The sequence below is a fragment of the Sitodiplosis mosellana genome, unplaced genomic scaffold (genome assembly GCF_009176505.1).
Source record: "Sitodiplosis mosellana isolate CC-2019 unplaced genomic scaffold, AAFC_SMos_1.0 Smas_scaffold_3, whole genome shotgun sequence".
NCBI lineage: Eukaryota > Metazoa > Arthropoda > Insecta > Diptera > Cecidomyiidae > Sitodiplosis > Sitodiplosis mosellana.
In genome coordinates, this window is record NW_022595246.1 from 8,447,410 (window position 1) to 8,470,207 (window position 22,798).

The 22,798-nt window shown below is 38.6% G+C and overlaps 1 protein-coding gene across 3 annotated transcripts in view; it reads left to right on the plus strand.

Moving 5' to 3' along the window:
- Positions 1-2,211: 2,211 nt before the first annotated feature.
- Positions 2,212-22,798, plus strand: part of LOC129565912 (titin) — a gene marked incomplete at its 3' end in the record, with an annotated part of 36,052 nt that continues 15,465 nt past the window's right edge. The window contains 2 exon segments of one of the 3 annotated variants that reach the window (XM_055441256.1): positions 2,212-2,640; positions 2,741-3,116. 3 annotated transcript variants of the gene reach the window in all.

The following is a 22,798-nucleotide window of genomic DNA, read 5'->3' on the forward strand; positions in this document are numbered from 1 at the left end:
CTCTCTCTCTCTCTCTCTCTCTCTCTCTCTCTCTCTCTCTCTCTCTCTCTCTCTCTCTCTCTCTCTCTCTCTCTCTCTCTCTCTCTCCCTCCTTACACAATTTTTAGCACTTCAGCTGACACGGGAGAGATGGATTCCGTGCTCGTATTAGCTGTCTCAACATGTTATATTGTTGCGATGGCATTCAAATTAAGAATGTTATTGACGTTCTTGCGTGCACACACATCTCCAGACGCTTCTTCGTCGCATTGCGCGCTGTTCCCTTGTTTACCCTCAAAAACCAAATTGTTGTTATTTTATTTTCTCATGTTACTTGTGTTTGTGTGTGTACGCTGTGGGTACCTCATCCAATTTCATAATTTTATTCAGATCGCTTTTGCTTCTGCTGCCTTTTTTTATTATTGGATTTGATGATGCTGAAGAAAAAGTAACACAATGACAGGGCAACGGTGCATTCTCGAATACGTTGACGCATATTGATTGCGAACGAACCCCCTTTTTCCGTTCTATATTCAGTGCAGTGCCGGCTTTTACCGTTTGATTACGCGAGAGCAGCAAGCGCATTGAGAGTGAGTGAGTGAGAGAGAAATGAGAGTGTACGATGACGGCATGTCATATGTATTTGGATACACAAATCAAAAGCTGAAATCATGTTAAGCACTCGTCGAGCTGCTACGACGACCAATCCACTTGATTTTAAGGCTCTTGTAGGCCTGTTCCACTCGGTATATAATTCAAAAGTCATTGTCATCATCGTCATCATCGTCATCATCATCCCATCCATGGATGGAGCATTTTCGTTCACTTTTTCCCTTAGCAAATGGAAATGATGATGCGACGGCACCTATGACAGCCAACTGCAGAAACTGTGATGATGATTTGTGTTGTGATGAGCTGCTCAATGCTCATCTGTTAATTTTTTGAACGAGCGAGCGAGCGAGTGAACGATATACACACACAAACACGAAAACAATGCACCGGCTGACTCTAATGAAGGCTCTTTTTTTCCTTAGCTATGTGTCGCCTTTGATGAAAATGTGCACGGAATAATGAATCAGCCTCATTATTTGTTAGGAATCACCGAAGTTTTGGTGCTCTATTTCTCTAGCTCGCCTATTGAGAATTAACTCAATTGATTGTTGAATGAAATAGATACCGACAAAGAGAATCCAATGCACATACACACATCCGATGTGATGTTGTGCGAGAGAAGAATGAGAAGCGAGAGAAGAAAAAAAAACAACAAAAACGAACACATACCGAATCCAATTCACACACCGGCTCTTTTTCCTACTTTCCATTGCGAATGGTGCATGGATGCGAAAGTCGCCAGCGTTGGTTTGGATCGTTGCACGTTTCTATGGATGTGTGTTTTTGACCGAACTTACGCGCTCACTCGTTCGCCCGCTCTCTCTCTCTCTCTCAATGTCACATCCAATGATTCTCCTACTTTTTGTTTCTCCACTCATCCAATTCCCTACCATGCATTGTTTGCACAAAGATTCAAATCAGAATCGTTCCAGCCGTTTGGGGTTTCTTCTTCTTCTTTTTTTCATAGCGAGTGTATCGTCTCTCCTTTCGACGCATTTATCAATTGTTTGTGCAGCCGCAACACATATGAGGTGTGATCCCATACTAATTCTAAGCATCATTCCATTATCCAGAAACAACGAAATGCATCCAGCACATATTAGCCTGTCCGTTTGTCGTTCGGCTGATCGGTCGGTCGGTATCCGCAATGCTGATATGTGCAAACAACGTTTCGACTGGTGCTTGCCGTCGTGGTCAGAACAACAACAACAATGAAAAAAGACACCATCGAAAATTGAATTCGGCAACATTCATTTCTCTTCTTCTATCGGCCAAACGGCAACACATACTCAGCAGAAGCAAGCTCTTTCTCTCTGTCTCTTGGACTGATTCACTCAGCTGGTGTATATCGGTTGGTGAGCGTCATTCGTCTACCGTTGCCGTCGTTACCACTGGAATCACTGACTATCTTTCTCTCTCTCTCTCTCTCGTCACATCGTGCGTGTGAGTGTTTGCGTTTCTTCTTGTGGCAAACGGTTCGGTGCTGGCCGCGCTTCCGACCGTTGTGCTCTGTGTGTGAACGCGCAAAAAAAAAAAGTATACACACAACACACGACAATATATACGATACACACTCCAGCGTGAGTGAGCCGCGGAACACAACTGTGTGCAAGAGTAAGCGAACAGCACAAGCAGCAGAAGCAGCAGCAAACGGAATTCTATTCTGATATATAATCTACCCGGTTTTCGTATTGCACATCAATTCAACGAAAGATTTCGATTAAATGTGATGTGCGGTGCCTTGAACCAGTGAGAACTACGCTGTACGTGTTCGAATGAAGACGTCGAGAGCTTAAGAGCAGTGAAGAAAAACTCTACATCCGAATTGTATATCGACGACCTGCTGCTGAACAACAGCAAAACGAATTTCGTTGTTGTTTTTCCACAAACCGACACACCGAAAAGAATAACATTTTAAATTCTGATTTGTTTTTTTTTCGGCACATTTATTTGTGCATCGAAATAAATAAAAGAGGAAAATAAGGCACAAACCCTCCCAGAGGCGATATCGACAAAAAAATAGTGAAATACGATCGGAAAAATCGTTGAGTGTGTTTTTTTGTTGTTTGAAATTTGAAAGTGCATTAAGCACACTTTTTTCGGAAACATTTTATTTGACGAATTTCTTGGAAAACCATTTTTTTTGCAGAGCTAAAACACAAGGAATAAAAATAAAAAGCGGAAAATTAATTCAATTGGAATCCGATTCGCTCAATCAGTTTGCTTTTCGTTTGAAAAAAAAAAATTGGCAAAGGATTGTGTGCGCGATTTGATTGTGCTTTTTTTTAAATCTTGGACATAAAACGGATTTATTTTTCTTCTGAAAAACTCTGCTGAAGTGCTGTTTTCATTCAATTGAATAAAAATAAACCCTCTGCGCAAAACACGAAATAAAAACGAAGAAGAAAAATTTCTTCAACGAACAAAAAAACTGGAAAAAGCTTAGTTTTATTAAGTGAACAATTTTTTTTTTCGGGGAATTAGCACAATCAGTGTTATTTTTTTACGTGTGAACGAAGTGAGTGGTGAGTACCGTAATTTTTTTACGTTTTTTTTTTTTTGAAGAATTTAAATTTATTAATGCAAATTCAGATCAGAAATACATCAAAAGAATTTTTTTATTTTTTCACCTCGTTTTCAACGGTAATTATGTCAATTTTGTCTTCGATAAAGAAAATCATTTGAAAGAATAATAAAAGAAGAAAAAATCTGTAACTCGAATTTGATACTTCCTCTTGAGCATGTTGATAAGTAACTTGTTGTTGTGCATGTGTTATATTCTTCTTTTTTTTTCTCCTTCAATTTTATTACAAACCAGTACCAGATATCAGAATTACCCGGCAATCACGAAGAAATAATAAAATTGCATAATAAAATAATTGAATTAAAGAAATACGAAGAACGATAATATAACATAAAAAAGAAATACCTTTATTAATTCAACACGGAGCTGCTATCTGAGTGCATAGAACGAACGAACAAACGAACGAGTAAGCGAGTGGAACACTCACAAATCGACCATACCATATAATCATCGTTTGAAACTGAAGGAGAAAAGAAAAATGTGTAATCGGATAGCAATTTTTTTTTATCTCTCTCTCTTCTTCATTTCATCAACAAGTCAATTTCTATAAATAGATTATCAACAGAAAAATCATGTATTATGTAAACTGGAAAAGGACGAGAGAGAGAGAGAGAGAGAGAAAGATAGCAAAGAGAAGAAAAAAGAAAATTCGCCAAAGCAAAATAGATGGATAGCACGAACCATGGAAGAGAGCACACAGAAGAGAGGAGAAAAACAGTGCATGAAGGAAATATCATAAGATTAATATTCAACAAAGTACAAGCGAAAATCTAAAAATAAAATCATTCACATCATTAAATGATAAATTTATGTAAAAGGAATAAACGTAGTAGAAGAGTTGAACGATGGAGAGCGAAGAAAAAAACGACGGCGACGGCGACGACGAAGACAAGATATCCATGGGCATCTCGGGCAGAAGATATACATAGTGCGAGAGAAAATAAAGATGGAAACAAACAAGACTTGCATGCATTTTTATCGTTTTTCTTGCTCTGTCTTTTGCTTAGTATGTGTATAAATACACACGATTGATTCGTTTTTCTCTCTCTCTCTCTCCTCACTCACTGTGGTTCATTCTTTTCTGTTCTGTTCGAGAAAAAAAAGAAGAAGAGGTGCACATTGTTGTTAGGCTCTTCTTCGTCGAGCACACGAAATCGAGCCGGCCGACACACAACCGAGAAAAACAGAGACGTTGAAAAGACCAAATGAAGAACGACCGAATACACAGAGAAAAATTGCCGTGTATATTGACTTCGTCACACATTGGCTCCTATCACTCATTTTTCTTTTTCATTTTCTGTATTCGATTCGTTCAGTAAAAGAGCGAGCGAGCGAGTGAGGAAGAGAGAGCACTGCAAAAAGGGTCCCCGAATAGCGCTTCGGTATCTTGGTCTTTTGCTACAGTTTACATGATTACATGCGATTATATGTAAACTACGGTATACATTATAGAAGATAGTGTGTTTAATCTGTTGTGATATGCACGATACACACACCGTAACTTATACTGATTTAGCCGAGACCCGAACGCGCTGAATAAATATGTAGCTCATTTTCCACTGTGGCAATCACCATGCATCTATCGGTTGATTTGTTCTCACCCAGCACGAACCAAGCAGCCAGCCAGCCAACCAACCGACCAACAAACTCGCTGACTGCCACTCGACTGTTGCCATTCTTCTCTTATTTTTCATCTTCTTGCTGCTCGATGTGTTCTGTATCGCTTCGTGTGCGCTTTTTCCCCCTATTCGGTTCGGTTCTGTTGCTGATTTCTCAATTTTCTTTTAGCGAACAAACATTGTGGTCAAAGGCTGAAATTCCTATGCATTTCAAGTATATATATATATGCACAACATTTCACTTAAATATCGTGGGTAAATGAAATGTGACAACTGCAAAATTATGAAAAACTACATTGAAAGCCGATCGAACTTTGGCTCATCGCGTTAGGCTCATAAACAAACGAAAAACAAACAACCGTAAAACAAAGCAGAAAAAAAGAAAAGAAAGAAAAAAATTATCGGCCACATTTTGCCTTCATTCGCAATTCATTTGTCGTCTCACTGACTCAAATCACATTCTCCGCGAAGAATTATGCCAACCACACAAAAGAAAGATAGATATGAACATAAAATAAAATAAAACGACATAAAGAGCATTGTGTTTTTTTCCACTCTCTCACTGCTTCGTTGAGGCAATGTCCGAGCGCAAATAAAAGAAATGCCCGAAAACACACACCGTACAAGACTGTATCTGACTGAATTGATACGCCCGCGATGAAGAATTCTTCAATATACATTTTTTGTTTCGTTCGTTATAACGACGAGCAATGAATACAACATTTCTCCAATCACACGTTATTATTGCTTCTCTATTTGTAAAATAATCATCGGATTGTCGTGTCGACCCGAGCCTCAACCAAACTCAAGAATGATTTTGAAGAATGAAAAAAAAGCAGCAGCAGCAGCAGCAGCAGCAACAACAACAACAGCCATTCAAACAGCATACAGTAATTTCACATTGTGGCGGCTGCATTCCGCATTCGTATTTTCCCGTGATTCTTTCCAATCGTCAATTATTGGTTTTCGCTTTGGTAATGTTGGGCAAATAAGCATATATTGTATATGAACATAAAATCCGAGAGAGTCACATTTGACTCCTAGTGCATGCGATGACCGATTTAAACTTGATTTCATTGTGTGCCATGAATACCGTGTCTTTTCACACTTGGCAACAAGATGACAATATCGTCTTACTTTGGCAATAGCCAACAGCGCAAAAAAAATTGTCCACAGCGTTTGAGCGTGCGCGTGCGCGCGTACGCTCAAAGAATCTTTTCTCTTTCTTCGTCGATGACCGAAAAAAAACCGTATGTGCTGTTGGTTGGTTCTCTCGCATCGGTGAGCTCATTGTCATTTCTATGGTCGTTGAAACTGAATTAATTTTCAACGAAATGAATTGCACAACTCCATTCCATTTTGGCATTTTAATTCCATTCGGCTAGCCAAAAAAATAGCAAGAGAAAGAGAGAAATGGCGAAGGTGAAGATCAACGAAAATAATCATCATTAAAAAAAAATGGAGCCAAATGAAATTAAACGCGAAACTGCAGCAATGAAATTGTAATAATGTGGAAATATTTACATGAAAAAGATGAAATTAACGAGAATTGAGCGCGAGAGCGAGATTGATTGTGGTTAAAAGAACACGAACAAGAGGAGAAAAAAAAAACTACACACACAAGCCATTTGTATATACATTTCCGAGTGAACAAGTGAAAAAAGTCATAATTCTTTTGCTCTCTGGCAGAAGACCATCTTCATGGCATCACCGCTGCCGAATAATGTTGAAACGTAGTGAGCAATAAAAATAGGCGAACAAACGAACACGAAAATGAGCGAAAAAAAAACTCAATCTGAAACTCAAAGATGTAGCCATACACATACCAACCGGTGTATGTGTGTATTGGTGCGAGAGAAGATTCTGAAGAAGAGCCATAGCTATGTTCGAGAAAATCAACTCACTGAGGAAAAAGAAGCAGCGATAGAGGAGAGTGTAGTTGGCCAGAGAGCAGCTCTTGCTCACACACAGTGCCATCGAGAGCCGATCCAAAAACGTATACACACAGAACAATTCATTGACCTATAAGAAGTTATGTATAAAACAGTTATATTATGCCATTTTACGTTTTGTTTGATGGTTATTTTCTCTGCTCTCTAGCGTGTTGTGGTTTGATATTATAATCACTGTGTTTTATATGCGCACATCGACCGTCCACACTCGATGGAATATACATATTCATATGCGATGGGCCCTCGTTGTCGTCTTCTCTCTCTCTCTCCATCTTCCTCTCTTTCGTTCGAACGACGTGCGAACGCGCGCGCACATACGCTACTCTTAGGCCCGGCAAAAAAAATGCCTCTTCTTCGTCGGCTCTCTTGTTTTCTTGTAAACATATTCTTTGGGTACTTCTTCTAAATACGTTTGTCCGATTCCGCGATGTGTACTCACTTCAGAAAACTCTTGAGCGGTGCCCCAACTCTCCGTTGCTGTTGCTTCTTCTCTTCTGCTGCTGCTCTTGCTATTGTTGGTGCTCACTTTTTTTCTCTCCATTTCTCATCTTTTTCCATTATTTCGTTTTAGTTTCTCTGCTTTGCGTTCTATGTTTAATTTCATTTCCACAGTGTGTTCTTTGTGCACTTTTCAACTGTGCGAGAGAGCGTTCTGTGTCAAATTGTTTTATAGGTCTGTGTAGTTGTTGTTTTATTTATTTATTTTTTGCGCGCACGTTGCTCTCTAGTCTTAATGCGCTTGCGAACCGTGAGACGTTTTCGTACTACATGCGAAGCCACCAAAGGGAATTTCAAAGTGACTCCATCGGACGCACAACGTCAATTCTTAAATGATGAGGCACATACAGCGAGAGCCGAGTGCAGTAAATGTGTTTTTTTTTTTGAAATTCATCCCTTCGTTGCATATCTTGTCCTATTCTCTTTGTGCCCATTGTTGCTGCCGCTGCTGCTGTTTTTTTCCTTCTAATATTCTTCCTGTCTTCACTTACAAGTTGGCTGCTCATCAAAGAGAGAAAGAGCGAGAAGAAGTCTTTCTTTGCGCGAGTTCATCACATTTTTCGCTTGGTTTACGAACCGAGCGCGCGCGCGCTCACTCCAGTGTCAAAGAATCAAAGAGCCGTAGATTAGCAATGCCATGGAAACTTAGAGAAAAAAAGAGCATTTAAGGCACAAGAACACACACACACACAATTATTTTAGCACATTCACAATCTATTTCGCAACTTCGTGCAAATTGTATGCTTCTGTGAATGAATGGGATGCAAAGAGTGTGTGCGGGTGATTGAGCGAGAGAGAGAGAAAGGAGGAGTAGGAACACAACAGCCGCAAACATTTCAATGAAAACATTATTTTGCGGAATTTTCAGAAGGAAAAATAAAGGCAATAACTAATGGCATCACTCGCACTCGCACTCGCACTCTCAAGATCGTAAACAAATCAGCACAGCGAATATGCTAACATGCGTGCAAAATGCCTGGGTTGTGCACTGGCATTAAGATAAGAAGAAAATTTTATAATTTTATGTCTATTCATATGATGGTTGTGGCTGAATGCCGATAATAATGTACCATTAGAATATCAACTCCCTTCACTAATAGAAGGATCGTGTATAAATGTATATTAGTTTGATAATGCTCCGTTGCCTGCGTTTTTTTTTCTCGTTGTGTGAAAAGTATTTCATGTTCAATCTTATCAAATGGAGTTGTGTGTGTGTTTGCTCGTTGTTTCAATCGTCGATTCGAAAACTTTTAATACAATTCCTTTGTTTCTGTCGTTGTCTCGTCTGCAGCATATCGCATATCGTCAAAGCGATGAAACATTTCGTCGAATGCATCGAGGATTACGTACTACCTATATGGGTGTAAAAATGTTATCTGTTGAATATTGTTGAGCTTATGCATTTTTCATTCAGCCACTTTGTGAAATATGATCGAATCGGGTATTTTGAGACTCTCTACGACATCCGTAATATTCGGTCTCGTAAAACTTTTCAATAAATTACATTTGTCACAATATTTTTGTTTCGTTCGGTGGTAAAATACGCTTTTGTGAAATAAAAGCCACGTTTCACAGAAAGAATACGAAATTAACCATGGCAAGCATTTTTTTTTTTGTTAAACTACGATCAAATGTTACGTCGATGTGTTCTGTTCTATTCTGTTCTGTTCGGTGTGTGTTGTTTTGCTCACTTTTCGGTCGGTTCGTTGCTTTCAATTTCGTTGCGGACTTTTCTCCTCAGCTACGGTTTCTATCATATTTTGTGTTCAGTCGTCGGCGCTTTCATTGTTATATTTGTCGTGTGATTTCGATTATTATTTCAGTGTTCGCTCGAATTCTCTTTCTCTCTCTGCTCTTGCTCTGTGTGATATGAAACATGAGCATTTTTCTCCGTATGCCATGACTGCTGGTGCTGTTGCTGCTGTAGCAAAACATGAATAATGGTTCGGTTTGCCGTGTCGCTACAAACTTCACTGCATGAATTATATTTTATGAAAACCAATTTTAAGCGAAATTTATGATGCTCAAATTTCCAGTATCTTCATTTTAGTTGTTACTCGGTATTTTTCGGTGAAAATGTTTATGTTCGGCAATGAGCTTATGCGGCAGCAGCCGGCAAACCAATAGCAAAAAAACAAAACAAAACACGAAACGTACAGCAGTTCGAAAATGTTTGGTTTTGTTGTTAAGCATCCGTTTTGTGTGTGTGTGTGTGTGTGTTCCCGTTTGATTTTCGATGTTATGATTCAATGATGGTGTTTTGCTATTCGCCGGTCGTTGGTTTGGTTCGGTTCGCTTCTCCGTTCTGAGTGGAGAGTGTGAGCGAAATTATGTACGCACGGTCCCGAAGCATTAGCTTATAAATGGGTTTTTCATAGTGGAAAATGCGATCGAAGCAGCAAACATGGCGAAAAATAAAAATGAAAACAACGTTCAACTAATGCTTTTATCCTCTTACGTTCTTGAGCTGCATGCAATTAATGGGGTTTACGGTGTCTGATACCCGGATGATATTGAAATAGATGCTTTGCTCTCTCGCTCTCTTTCTCTCTTTGCATCTTTTATTTGGCAATCGCTGGTCGGTTTTTATTCCTACTCGTTCGACACTCTTTTTCGGCATGTCTCTTTTTCTGTAATCGCATCGAAAACTATTTGCACAGAATTTCCGCAATTTCAAGCCGGGCACATTCCGTGGACAAACATTTCAGCAATTTGCGCACTCGAAAAAAAAAACAAAACAAGGGAAGTGGTGTCGAGAGACATAAATGCACTATTTGCATTGCGAGCGGTTGAGAATAATAATGCGTGTTTGAGACGTTGCAAAAGAGGAGACGCATACCGGCGCTTTTATAATGAAATAATTAGAGTTTTATGTTTGTTCGTGCTTTGCCTTTAAAATGCGTTGTCGCACACACTGCACATACATTTCAGTGCTGAGTGTAAGTGTCCGAACATTAAATTACAAGAGCATTTTATTTGATTCGTAAATGGAACGAAATTAGCACAAATGAAATGAGTCTCTACTTCGTGCTGCATTTGGCCCTAGCGCAATGCCCAACGAACAATAAATGCATATCGACCGAATGAGTGTGGCAAAAGCGAGAAAGAAGAGCGAGAAAAATACAATCCAGGAGGATTTTCTCTAAGTGGAAAACTTTTTTATTGTCAAGGAATCGTAATTCTGCATTCGGCCACAAAAACGACGACAGACCAAATGTGCACAAAGGGTATGCAAAGTTTATCACCAGCCAGAGACAATAAATATTAAAACGAAGTCGTAACAATGCCGAAACGAAACGAATCGAAAGAAGAAAAAAAAAACTCGAACAAACGAATGAAGGAAGAAGATGTTGTGCGGTGTGGTGTTTTTTTATATCGTAGTTCATGATCTATTCGGCTCGTCTGGGGAAATAAAACAGTAAAACCAGTATTGATGGAACGCTATCATTATGGTCGATATAATTGCGATAGCGGTTGAAATCCACTAGTGGATGCACAACGATGAAAAAAAAAGCTCAAATGAAATGAACTCATAAGAAATGTACGGACCAAAGGAATGGACAGCAATAGCGCAAAAAAGCGTAACAATGTAACGAAAACATCATTAGTGGCCAGCATTTCAACAGTATCAAGTAGTATTATGTGTTAGAATCAGTGGTAATTTTCTTTTGAAATAAATAAAGCGAAATAAAAACAGTGCCTGAATGTATCGAACGATTTTTTTCCTTCTGCCACTGATTGCACTCGTATTTTGTTCATTGTTCGCCTTTGGCTGGCTGACTGGCTGATTCACTCTCTGGACAAGGATTGGGCGGACGGGCGAATGCCTCGCACACAAAGATCGCATATGCTACGATACTTTTCTCACTCTGAAAGTGTACATTTCCAAGTCTAAATTGCATCACTTACTTCGAGCATGATGTTTCAAAGTATGGTCGTTTGCTCGCGCGCTCTCGTTCGTCTTTGATTCACTATTCTCTCGCTTGCCGATTCGCATTTCAATAAAATATGTACGTATATTTATTCGCCCGCTTTTCGATAGAGAGATACAGTGGAGAGATGTGTTTATATAAAAATTTATTGATTTTCTTGGTCTCATTGCGAAGAGAGTCAGTCGCACGTATGGCGTGTGTATTTTTCAATATGCGATGAAGACAACGATGACGACGACGACCGGCTTCGACATTGGGTAAAATAATACAATTTGTTTGGTGGTTGGTACGTATTGTGTGTGTGCGCGCGCGGGAAAAAGTAGCTCTATGAAATGCCGTTGAGTATGCACCAGCACGAGAGTGATATAATGGCATTGTAGTGCTGCTTCTGTCGCTTTTGATATCGCCTCTACAGCTGCTAGACTATCTATTTTTTCTCTCTCCTTTTTATTTGTTGTATTTGCGAGATACTTGTATCTAAAACTGATTACACTTCTTACTATTCCAGGCATTTCGCGTCCATGTTTAACTAGTCTTCAGCTCGACATTGCCACATTTAGTTTTTATATATGTATATATATGGCATTTTATCGAGGTCGAACATTACACACAAACTCCAAATTTAACAAAAACCAACGTTACGATATCAGACGCACAGACTCACCAAATTCCAATAGCAAATAATTCAAATCGTAAATGTTGTTGTTGTTACGACTTCTTTTTTTTCTTCTTCTTCATTTTAACCATTCGCTACCAACAGTCGCACGTCCTTTTATTCAATTTTCTATCGTTCGACTATAATGCTTGGATTTTTTTTTTTTGTTATTTTCGTTTTGTTCTTTCTCTCGTCTCTCCATTGTACATTTTCGTGCGAAAAGAGATGCCGGTGTCTACGTTCACTAGACGCACGACAAATTGCTACCACACTACTTCGATGTTATTTGCTGTATTTGCTGTTGTTGCTGCTGGAGTGAAAATTCCGAAAATATATTCGATTCCAGTCTCTCCCTCTGGATGATTTTGCCACTCGTTGGGTTCAAGAGCAAGAGAAAAATCCTCTGCCTAAGCCTCAAATAGAAAGTTTTACAGCATCTTCTATCGTTATGCGGTAAGCTTTTGATAGAACATTCCCCAACTGGGTAGAAGACTTCAAAACCATTTCTTGCTCTCGTTTTTAAATTAAATTGATATTGCACTCTCTCTCTCTCTCTCTCTCTCTCTCGCTCGCTCTCTTTCTCTTTCTTTGAGTGTGTGTGTTTTGCCGAAGACTGTTCAAACCATTTTCGAGAAATGAAGTGCGTGTATTTATAGGGTGACGATGCTGCCGGCTTTTGCTTTTTGAAGAAAAAGAAAAAGTAAAACCGGCTATCCAATTTGATTATCTCTCAAAATGTGATTTATAACTCAAATAACAGAGTAAAAGAAGGAAAACAATATTAAATCACAATGAAAACAGAAAACGGAAATTGAAAAATTGGATGCTGAATGCTGCCGACAAAATTTTGTGCACGAGAAAAAAGTTTCATTTCAAAGGAATATCCAGAGGCACTTTTCCAAATAGAACGTTTGATGAACTGCGATTCATTTTTTATTGATTATTTCGTACTCGCCCGCTCACTCACTCATTCTTTCCCTGTTCTTCCGCTTTCGCAACGAAATTTTCTTTGACTGAATCAAATTGAAACTGAAATGATGATGTTTTTTTTATGAATAAAAACGAGAAAAAGACTTGATATAGAGAAAATCCATCACAATCACAATCAATCCTTTCCGGTTGGATATTTCGATTGTCCATCTGTGTGCACTCGATCAAAAACGATACACGGGGCGATAACCGAAGGGGAGGAAAAAAAGTGTCTCAAATGCAGCAGACTCAAAATGAAGGATTCACTCTGTCAAGTGATATAAATATCATTATGCGTTCTTTTTTATTGGGTGACAGAGGGCAACCGACTCTACGTGTGCGGTGACGACGGCAGCAACAGAAATAGCAGCAATACACATAAACGTATATATTTTATTCATTGAATGACAGCAATGCGTATGAATTGCACACTGTGAATAGAACACACTTGAGTCCATGGGAATGTGCAGACAGAAACAGCTCATGGCAAGAGTGAGAATAACAACAATATAATGGCATTTCGTGCATTGTTTATGTAATTTTGTTTTTCGATTGGAGATCCAATGAAAATGCGTGCACATTTTCAGAAAAATACACGCAGCGGTGGCGGCGACGCCGACGACCGGTGTTTGTATGGATGAGAATCTGAATATTCTATTTTATGATGGTTGTATACAGGGCGATAATAAATTTTATTACATGTTGTTATACAACGTGCAATTTTCGATGCGATTTGAGAAAAGCGGTGTATTCGCCACACTGAAGTATCATTTGCCAGATTTTATGAAGCCGCCGAGTACAAGTGAGCATTGAAAAGTGTAATTTCAATGATAAGATAGCATTTGAATTGCAAAATTTCAAAGCAAAGGCCGAAGAATGAAAAAAATCATTTAAAAAAAAATTAACAAAAGAGAGCAAAGAAAACACCTCCATGCAGGCGATCATGCCAATTTTGCATCGCCAATGCAATGGTATACTCAAGGCAATGATACACATGAAATCAATCATAGAAGAGAAATCTTATCACTTTGTGTCACTCAATGACCAAATAATATTAAATATTTCAAGAGTATTCGAACAAGTCACAGTCGGTGGCACGAACGTAAATCAAGTGTATGACATGTGAAATGTGATATATAATCATTTCAAAACGATGGCTAACCGTCCATTTCGCCTAGTCTAGTATTTACTGTAGATTACTACTGGACACACACACACACACAGGGAGAGAGAGAGAGAGAGAGAGAGAGAGAGAGAGAGAGAGAGAGTGGGAATTTGTGTGTTGGCTTGTTGTTAGCGGTGTTGATCACATAATCGATTTGTTTGCTCTCGAACGTCTCTCTCTTGTTCGAGAAGTCGCAATGCCATGCATGCATAATTAAACGTGTTCAGTTCAGTTCAAATATTGTTGATTTTTGCCATGTATGTCTGTGCCTGGATATCATGCGCCACTATTCAATCACTTATTGATTGGTTGTGTCAACAATACACACACGTTTAATGGATCTCGTTCGCTGTCGTCATTCTTTGCAGCCAGATGAATAAAACAAAGTGTACGCGTTGACAGACTACAAAAAGCGGCCATAAATAAAACGGAATGAGGAAATTGTATTGTCAAAAACTTGAGCAAAATACTAAAATTTATTTGGCTATGGCATTTTGTACTCGACGTAATGCGAGTTTTAAATAAAGCTCTATTTCTCTCACACACACACTCTCCATCGCTCTTGAGCAAACGAAAGACGAGGGTACACAAACAAAGTTACCTCAAATGCTAAGCTTCCCGAAATGAAAATAAACTCACACCAAATATTTATCAATCTCTTTGTAATGCTGATGCTGCTACTGATTCGCTGTATTGTTTTGTTCTATTTTTAACGGTGCTAATGAATGACTCAAGTATTCAGCTGAGCTAAGCATTCTCCCCAATCGCATCGCACGCTTCTATTCCATTTCCCTATTTTTTTTTGGTATGCAAGCAATGCGAATCCCCAAATTGTTTCAATTTATTTCCCATCTATTCAGTTATTTAATCGATGCTTTATTTTGATACCCCAATGAATGTTTTATGATGTTGCAAGCGCACTTCAGTGAAATTGAAATCTCAGACAGGCGATGGCATCTTAATCAAATTGCCAATGGCATACGGGATACACGAGACGTGGAACTCTCAAGAAGTCACTCTCTTTCTCAAGACACTTTCCATTCGATTGCGTTTTATTTGATTAAGATTTTGATATATTAATTTGTTTTTTATTCTTCTTCGGCAGTGATACACTCTCACAGAAAGCACGAACAGAATCGACAATGTTTGTGACAGGTTTCCTTTTTCACTTCTACAAATGTTTGCTAATATCCTCTCTGCTTGTGTAGATTTGTTAGCCTTTCGCCCCATTTCAAAAAGGCACCGCACTCTCAATCTCTTCCAATTTGATGCCGACATTTACGAGGCATTGTACTGTTGATGTGATTGTTAGTGCCGAAATGGTGTGTTTTCAACATTTTGTCTCTCATGGAGACGAATGTAATGACACGGAAAATACAAATTCTTGAACATTCCTCCGGCCGGAAAGGAAATGTCTTATTCATTTCTTCTACTTCTTCGGCGTTGTCGTGTTTCTTTTTTCTCTCTCCCGTTTTCGACGACTGAACGCATCATTCGCTTCCCGACAAAGTGTATATTTGTGTCAATTGACAACATGATATGCGCTTTGTGCCAAATCAAAAAAAGTATCTCTCCATTTTGGCTGATGCTCTTCGTATTCCGTTTCTACCAAATTGTGCGCGCATTTCACTAGTGGATTTTGTCGGCAGCAGAACACAGAAGGACTCTCTACACCATGTGAATGGACCGCTTTTTTCGGGTTTTATTTCACTGACATGTTTGAATGGTAAACATCCCAAAGCAAATATGTTTCGACTGTATATGTGTGACACAAAATTGGTTTCTTTTTTTTCCTTCATTTTCGTTGTTCGGGGGCCGAAAATGCAAACAGTCGTCAGCATGATGGCATGGAATCGCCCTGATTTTTCCCCATTAATTATTCACATGCCAAAATGACTATGGTCGAATGAGAGCAGACAAGAAAAGCAGATTACAAAAGTTATAAATCCCAGATTAAAGCGATTTGGCTACTTTTCTAATCTCCTATTCCAGCAAAGCCAAGCCAAAATAGAACAGATGGACGACAAAATGAAACGAAGAAAAGAAAAAAATGTGGGACATATGTAAATGGCTGGTCATTGGCATGCCGAGAATTTTATGTGTGGCGCCAAATAACATTCTTATCAATCATTCGGAAATGGAATTTTGAAGAGAGCCACGCAAAAAAATACGACAGATGAACAACACGAACAAGATCAATGAACGAATTGCGTTTGACCATTTTGGAAAAGAGAGAGAGAGAGAGAGAGATATAATTATGTGACAGATTTTGAAATACCCATTTCAAACCGACATCATTACACACAATACGCTCGTTCCGAATCCAACAAAAGAAATGATCGATACATACATTTGATGACATATCAATGACATGTGAAAGCAACAAAATTGATATGCCACTCAAAATTCCATAGCAAGAGGCATATTTGCATGAGATCTGTGACAGTTATGCTTTCTCAATCCGGATTTAATTCTTGGTGCTCTGGCGCGAGCGTTTCGGAATGTATGCCACAGAATTCTTTGAATAGCCCACATCTATCAGCGCTATGAAATCGATGGGATCATCTCCATCAAGCTCCCAATTTGCATTCATATATATGAATTTTTGATTGTCAGATCATCATCATCATCAATGCGATTATGCAAATGCTGTGTTGCATATCTAAAAATAGACAACGCCCCATCAAAATCATTTAAACGCCAAACATCTTTGACGATATCATAGATTAATTGGCTCGTTTCTAGTTTAATTTTTCCTATGTTTTTCCATTAAAACCGATTTCGATGTAAAAAATTCTTACGAAAATGAAAAGAACACCTTTCTTTGCCCATTTCTTGGCGCATTTGTAATGGGCGATTTCGAAAACAAATATAATCTCGATAATTAATCATTGATGAGTTTTTGAACTGTTTTGAAGCGCCTTGGAAACGGTTTTATAGCTCGTTTACAGCTAATTCTCACATTTGACAAGCAAAATAAATCGTTGTGTATGCGTATGTGTGGCTTAATTCTTGAACAAGCTCATAAAAATGCTTCCAATTGTGTGCTCACTTCAATCAACATAAATATGAATAAAAAAAAAAAGTGAATAGACGGCGGACGCTGAAAGTTGTTGCTTCTGAAATGAAAGGAAAACATATGATGGCAGCGATGACGCGCTCGTATGGAATGCCGAACAAGTGACTAAAATGAATGAAATGAAACAAGAAGTCGATTCCGTGATTCTTCCGCATGAAAAGATGGTCAATTTGCATATGACAATCACGTACTGGACCACTGTAACAAAAAAATGTGCTACCAATTTTGGACGAGCGCCGAGCGCTCTGAAAAAATACACACACATACACACACACAAAACGGAACATGTAGACGAAAATTTCCCAAACGCTTAATATTATTTGCAAGCGCACAACCTGTGTCCACTGTCAATATTTATAACCAGTTTACATTGCCACTGACCTTGCGTCATTCATCTTCATGAATGTGCTTCTTTTTTTCGCTCCGTTGTTAGTTTCAACTACGTTTAATTTTTTTTGTGTATGTTCATACCTTCGTCTTTGTTGTTTTCGTGTTTCGTTGACCATTTCATGGTACGGCCCGCTGACGCGCTTTTATCAATTAGCCCATGCAAGACATTTTTTTGTGTGTGAAAAGTAGAAGTCAACGATTTCAAACCACTTTTTTTTGCGCGTCGTCAGCCGCGACGACGACGACAAACGATAATGAGAGCTGACCAAGGAAAAGTTGTTTGCTCGAGTCGGATTTTTGCTTTTTATTTTCGTTTAATAATTGAGCGTGTATTACTTCCAATTTAAGCGGAAAGAACGAAACGAATTTACCTTTTATTCTTCTTCATTGCACATAATTTTTTTTCGCTCTGTCTCACTCGCTCTCTCGGTCGGTGCGAATGGAATTCTTTTCACTCGAAAATTCTTTTCTAGTTAAGCACTTTTATTTCGTTTTCGTTTTTTTTTTTTTAGATCATTACCTCAGCTTTTTATTTTGCTCGCTTCCATTTTTGATACTTTCATTCGTCTATTTAAGAACAGTGACAGTAGCAAATCTTCTATGGTCTACCTATGCCATTGTTCGTGTTCTTGGTTTGTGTTCGTTTGGCGTGAGAGAGCGAAAAAGAAAGAATGAGAGAGAAACGGCGAGCAAAGAACGTGTAAATGCCAAGCGAAATGGAGAATAGACAATTAACAAAGTAACAACAAATTACTTTTTTTTCGAGCTCCAAATATGATTTAATTAGCTTTTCACCAAAACAAAACTGAACAAACAACCGTTTAAATAAAATCGCAAACATATTTTTCACAAGCGACCAACGAAAAGAAGGAAATGAAAAAAAAATACGAAAGAAACACAGTGCAAAGAACCCCAACGCGAAAGAGTCAAGATTCTCAGCAGTGCGATGGCGGCGGCGGCGACGGCCGCGGCACCAGATAGATAGAACAAAAATAAGCACACACGTAGCTTTGAATGGGAGCACAGCAACGAGAACATAAAATTCATAACAATACACAAACCGACAGTACAATTACTATTTTTGTATGCGGGAAAAATATGCGTTTTCCTCTTCGCTTTTCCTTACCTTCATTCCATTAAATTCATGTGTGTTTAATTTTTGATGTAATTTTCTCATGCCATGCGAAAATAAGATCAATAATGTCACCATATCGAAACTGAAAGAATTTTTGGCGGCGTCGGTTGACGGTTTGAAATCGGCGACTTTGAAATTCGACCGAAAATGGTAAATAGATTTATTTCCAAAGATTAATCGATTTTGCGGTGAATGCAAAAATTCTATTCCCACTTTTTCGATTCCAGCTGTTTGATGGCGGCAAATTGATGCTGTTGTTGTTGTTGTTGTTGTTGTTGTTGTTGTTTTTGTTGTTGTTGCTGTTGGCCGATTCGCATTTGTAGCTAATTTCAGTTCCCATTTCGAATTGTTTTCCATCTCTTTCGCGAAACGCTTTGAAATAGTTTGGGCTGTATTTGGTTGCGCAATTTTCCCATTCTTCTGAGAATTATTTCGATTACTGCGCTACATTTTTTGAGCCGATTTGCTACCACATTTGATCTGTTTTTGTTTTCTTCTGGTTGCTGCTCCACACACAAAACCAAAATAGTGTTGATCCGTCTGTGTTTTCGATTTAGCTGCATCGTTTCTTCATTTAGCCCTAATGGTTGTTAATTTTATTTTATGGCTCGCCGTGTGAGTATATGTGTGTGTGTTTGTCTTCGATATTCGTGATAGCACAACTGGATTGTTTTTGCTGTTGTTTTTTTTTCTTCTCATTTATTTGGCCTGCATCCATTCAAATCATTGTTGCTGTTCATCGTCTACGACGCCGCACAGAGTTGTTCTTCTTCTCGCGCGCGCACAAAATCAGAATTCTTTGTGTGCGAATGAGTGCTGCTGCTGTTGCTGCTGCTATTTTTTCCATCACCATCTCTCGCGCGCATCAATTCTCCTGTGTAGTGTTCCTGTTGTCTGTTTTGACCGTTTGTTAACATCATCTATTTGTTGCTGCCATTCTGAGTAACTATAAATCTTGCGTGATGCACTTTCGTGTGGTTGCCAACTCTGGTCGATGCTAAGCCAGCAGCTCAGCTCAGTGAGAGACAAATGTTATGTTGGAAACTCAATATTTCGCCTGCTCGTTCGCCAATTGCAATGGCAGGCAACAACAACAACGACGACGACGACAGCAAGAGCAGCAGCGGAGCAGCAGCAGCAGCAACAGTCGTAACATCCATGATTGTCATTATCATTAACATCATCGGGCGCATATATTGCTATTACATTACTATTTTCATTGCATGTATGTTCCGTCTTTTCGGTGTGCCTGCCTGCTTGCTTGCCTTCCATTCCTTGTGATCGCTTTGGCTTCTCTTGGCTTCGTTCTTTGTGTTGTGTTGTGTGTGTTGTTTTGTTTTTTATTTCTATTTCGTTAACGGTGAGTTGATTGTGGAATAAAAATAGAACTGGATGCAGTGCAATTTTCAGTATTTTTTCTATGCTGTAAATGATTGCAAGTTTGTGTGTACATTGTGCAGCTCGTTTAAAAATATCAAATCGCGTATAACTGATGAAGCGATGAAAGAAAAAAGCTTGATCGCACACGGGTGTGTGTGAGAGACATTCCAAAATCAATGGTTTTTCAACCTCAACATGTGATTTCATTCGAAAAACGCAATTTTATCTCTCATAAGCAGATGCATTTACGATAGGTAACGAGAGAAAGAACAACCAAAACGACGGCCGCGACGACGCATCTAACGTTTCTCTGCCTTTTTCAAAATGTGATTTTCTGACTGCAAGTTCATAGAAGCTGGCACCAGGTTATTCAAGGTTATGCATTGGCACACATGCTCATTACATTCGATGTTGTGACTTCAGGCGGATTTCATACGCCTCCTGTATGTTGTTCGAGAGTGTCTTCTTGTCTGTACTTCCAACGTTGACTTTGATTTTGTCAAATTTACATCAATTTCAGAGCCGGAAAAATCAACCAGCAACACATATCAAAATGGCCATAGGGAGTTTTTGTCCATATACATCCATTTGGTGCTTATTATTATGGATTTCATTTTAATTTTACGGCTTTTTATTACATCAAATTCAAGATCAAATATCATGCCAACGAAATGATTGGCTCATCCAAATAAACAAAAACACTATGCGAAATTGAGAACACGATCGCTTCAATTCATTCTTCATTTTCATGATATTATACTAGACCATTATATATAGTAAAAAGAGTATAATCGACAAAAAATCTCTTTTCATGTCCAATCGTTGGCCGATCACGTCGCCACAGAAAGAAAAAGAACAAATTCATTTCAAACATCGTCTTTGTCTCGAACGCTCTTCATTCGGTGTGTGTGTGTATGCTCTTAGTCATGTCTTCCACAAGCGCATCGTTCACAAACAATCGATACATATCGATTAGAGGCAGATAATAGCACACCAATCAGTCTGAGCGGTGTATGAAAATATCAACAAATTCGGATTTGTTGGTTGCGTTTTTTTTCTCTCTTCTCTTTTCTGACTTCACCTCTTTTTTCCCATTATGAAATGTGAACGACTTTTATTCTTTCGCACACAGTTCATTCGCTTATGAGTAATAAATTTGCCAACCACACACCGATTATTTTTTGTTGTAGCTTCATTGGATTCTTCTTTTTCTGTTCCATACTGTCTTTAATCCCTTGTATGGTCTGATTTGTTGAGGTTTTCTGTGAAATCATTGGGGTTTCAAATTTTTGGAATTGTCTTCATATGCCCGACGAAAAAAAGAGCGTTGAATTCATTTCATTTCATTTTTCGTTTTCTTTTTGTTTAAGTCAACAGTTTAACTAGTTGATGAATCTGCGCTTATTTCTTCTCATTTTATTTCGCGTTGTTCATTTCTAACGAATGGAACATGAACTTCAACATGTGTTACCAAACCCATTCAGTTCCAAAGTGACGAACATTTTCATTTGAATTAAAAAGAAAAAGTCCGTCGTCAGAGCCATCGTTAGTGCATTATCTGTTCGTTTCGTCAGCCGATTTGCTTGCAGCATAATTTGCAAGCGGCTGCTCGTTCGTTTTTTCTTTCTGCGACAAGGCAGTGTACTCTTTTTCTCATTCCTTTGGCTCCGTCATTAAAACGCTATCTTGTCATTCGTTAGCATTATTCGCATTTGCAAATCTGTCGCATCATTTTTGTTGCTGTTGTTGTCGTTGCCGTCATCGTGTGGCTTTTTAGCACATTCAGGTAAGCGCTTTTTTTATGTGCCATATGACTTACTTCGCGTTAAACGAACACATCAAAATTTTCGGTCGAGTTAATAATGTCTTCTTCTTTTACTGCATGGTGGCTGCTACTGCCGACGATGTCGATGACTGATTGACGTTAAAATCAACTTATGCCTCGCCGTACTTCCCGTGATGATTGCATCCAGTCTCTTGTTTTTTTTTTTGCGCTGCCATTCCTCTTCTTCTGGCTTGAAGATGTTTACTCAGTCAGTTATGATCACGAGATAGTAATTAAGTTATCGTAAATCCATTTAGAAATTATCACAAAACTCATTTATCGTACCGGGCCAATTGTGACGTCCGCTTGACGGTTTCTTTCAGAATATCCGTTTCGCACTTTCAGAATTTTATCACGCAACTTTCTAATGTATTCATTTCGTTGGTTTACCGTTTTATCGGCCATTTTCTTTCATTTGAATCTTTTTTTCGCCTAAACAAAAATGAATAATGACATTCTTTCTATGTCAAACACGGAACCAGTATGTTGGCCAAATTGGCAACAAATCAAATGCCGTTCAGTTGAAATTGATTGAATTCTTGTCTGCCAATTGAACTTTGTGCCCGTGCGCAAAATTTTTTTCGCCGTATATTCACAAACGGGAAGCGGACAAAATGATTGATTTCAAATGATACATCATGCAAAATGTAAGAGGAGAACAATTGAAATCAGCATCGTAATTGCACTCCCCAAATTCCATTGATTAATTAATAATTTCGATCAACAAAACGATTATTTATCATGATTCGGGACTTTAAAATCCGAAAACCTTTTTAGAATCATCAATCGATCGGATGGATTCTGGATTGTGTTGATTATGTTCAATGTTATTAGGGAAATATATGAAGCTCATTTGTGGTCTCTTCTTGTCGTAATTATTAAGTGTTTAAGTGAATACGATATACATGTTTAGAACGTTGAGCCTATGCTTCATGCGAATGATGAGTTGCCACATCGTCGTCGTCGTAGCCATAGCCGTCGTTGGTGCTTCTTCATTTGCTCCACGAGAACAAACTCGACTCCA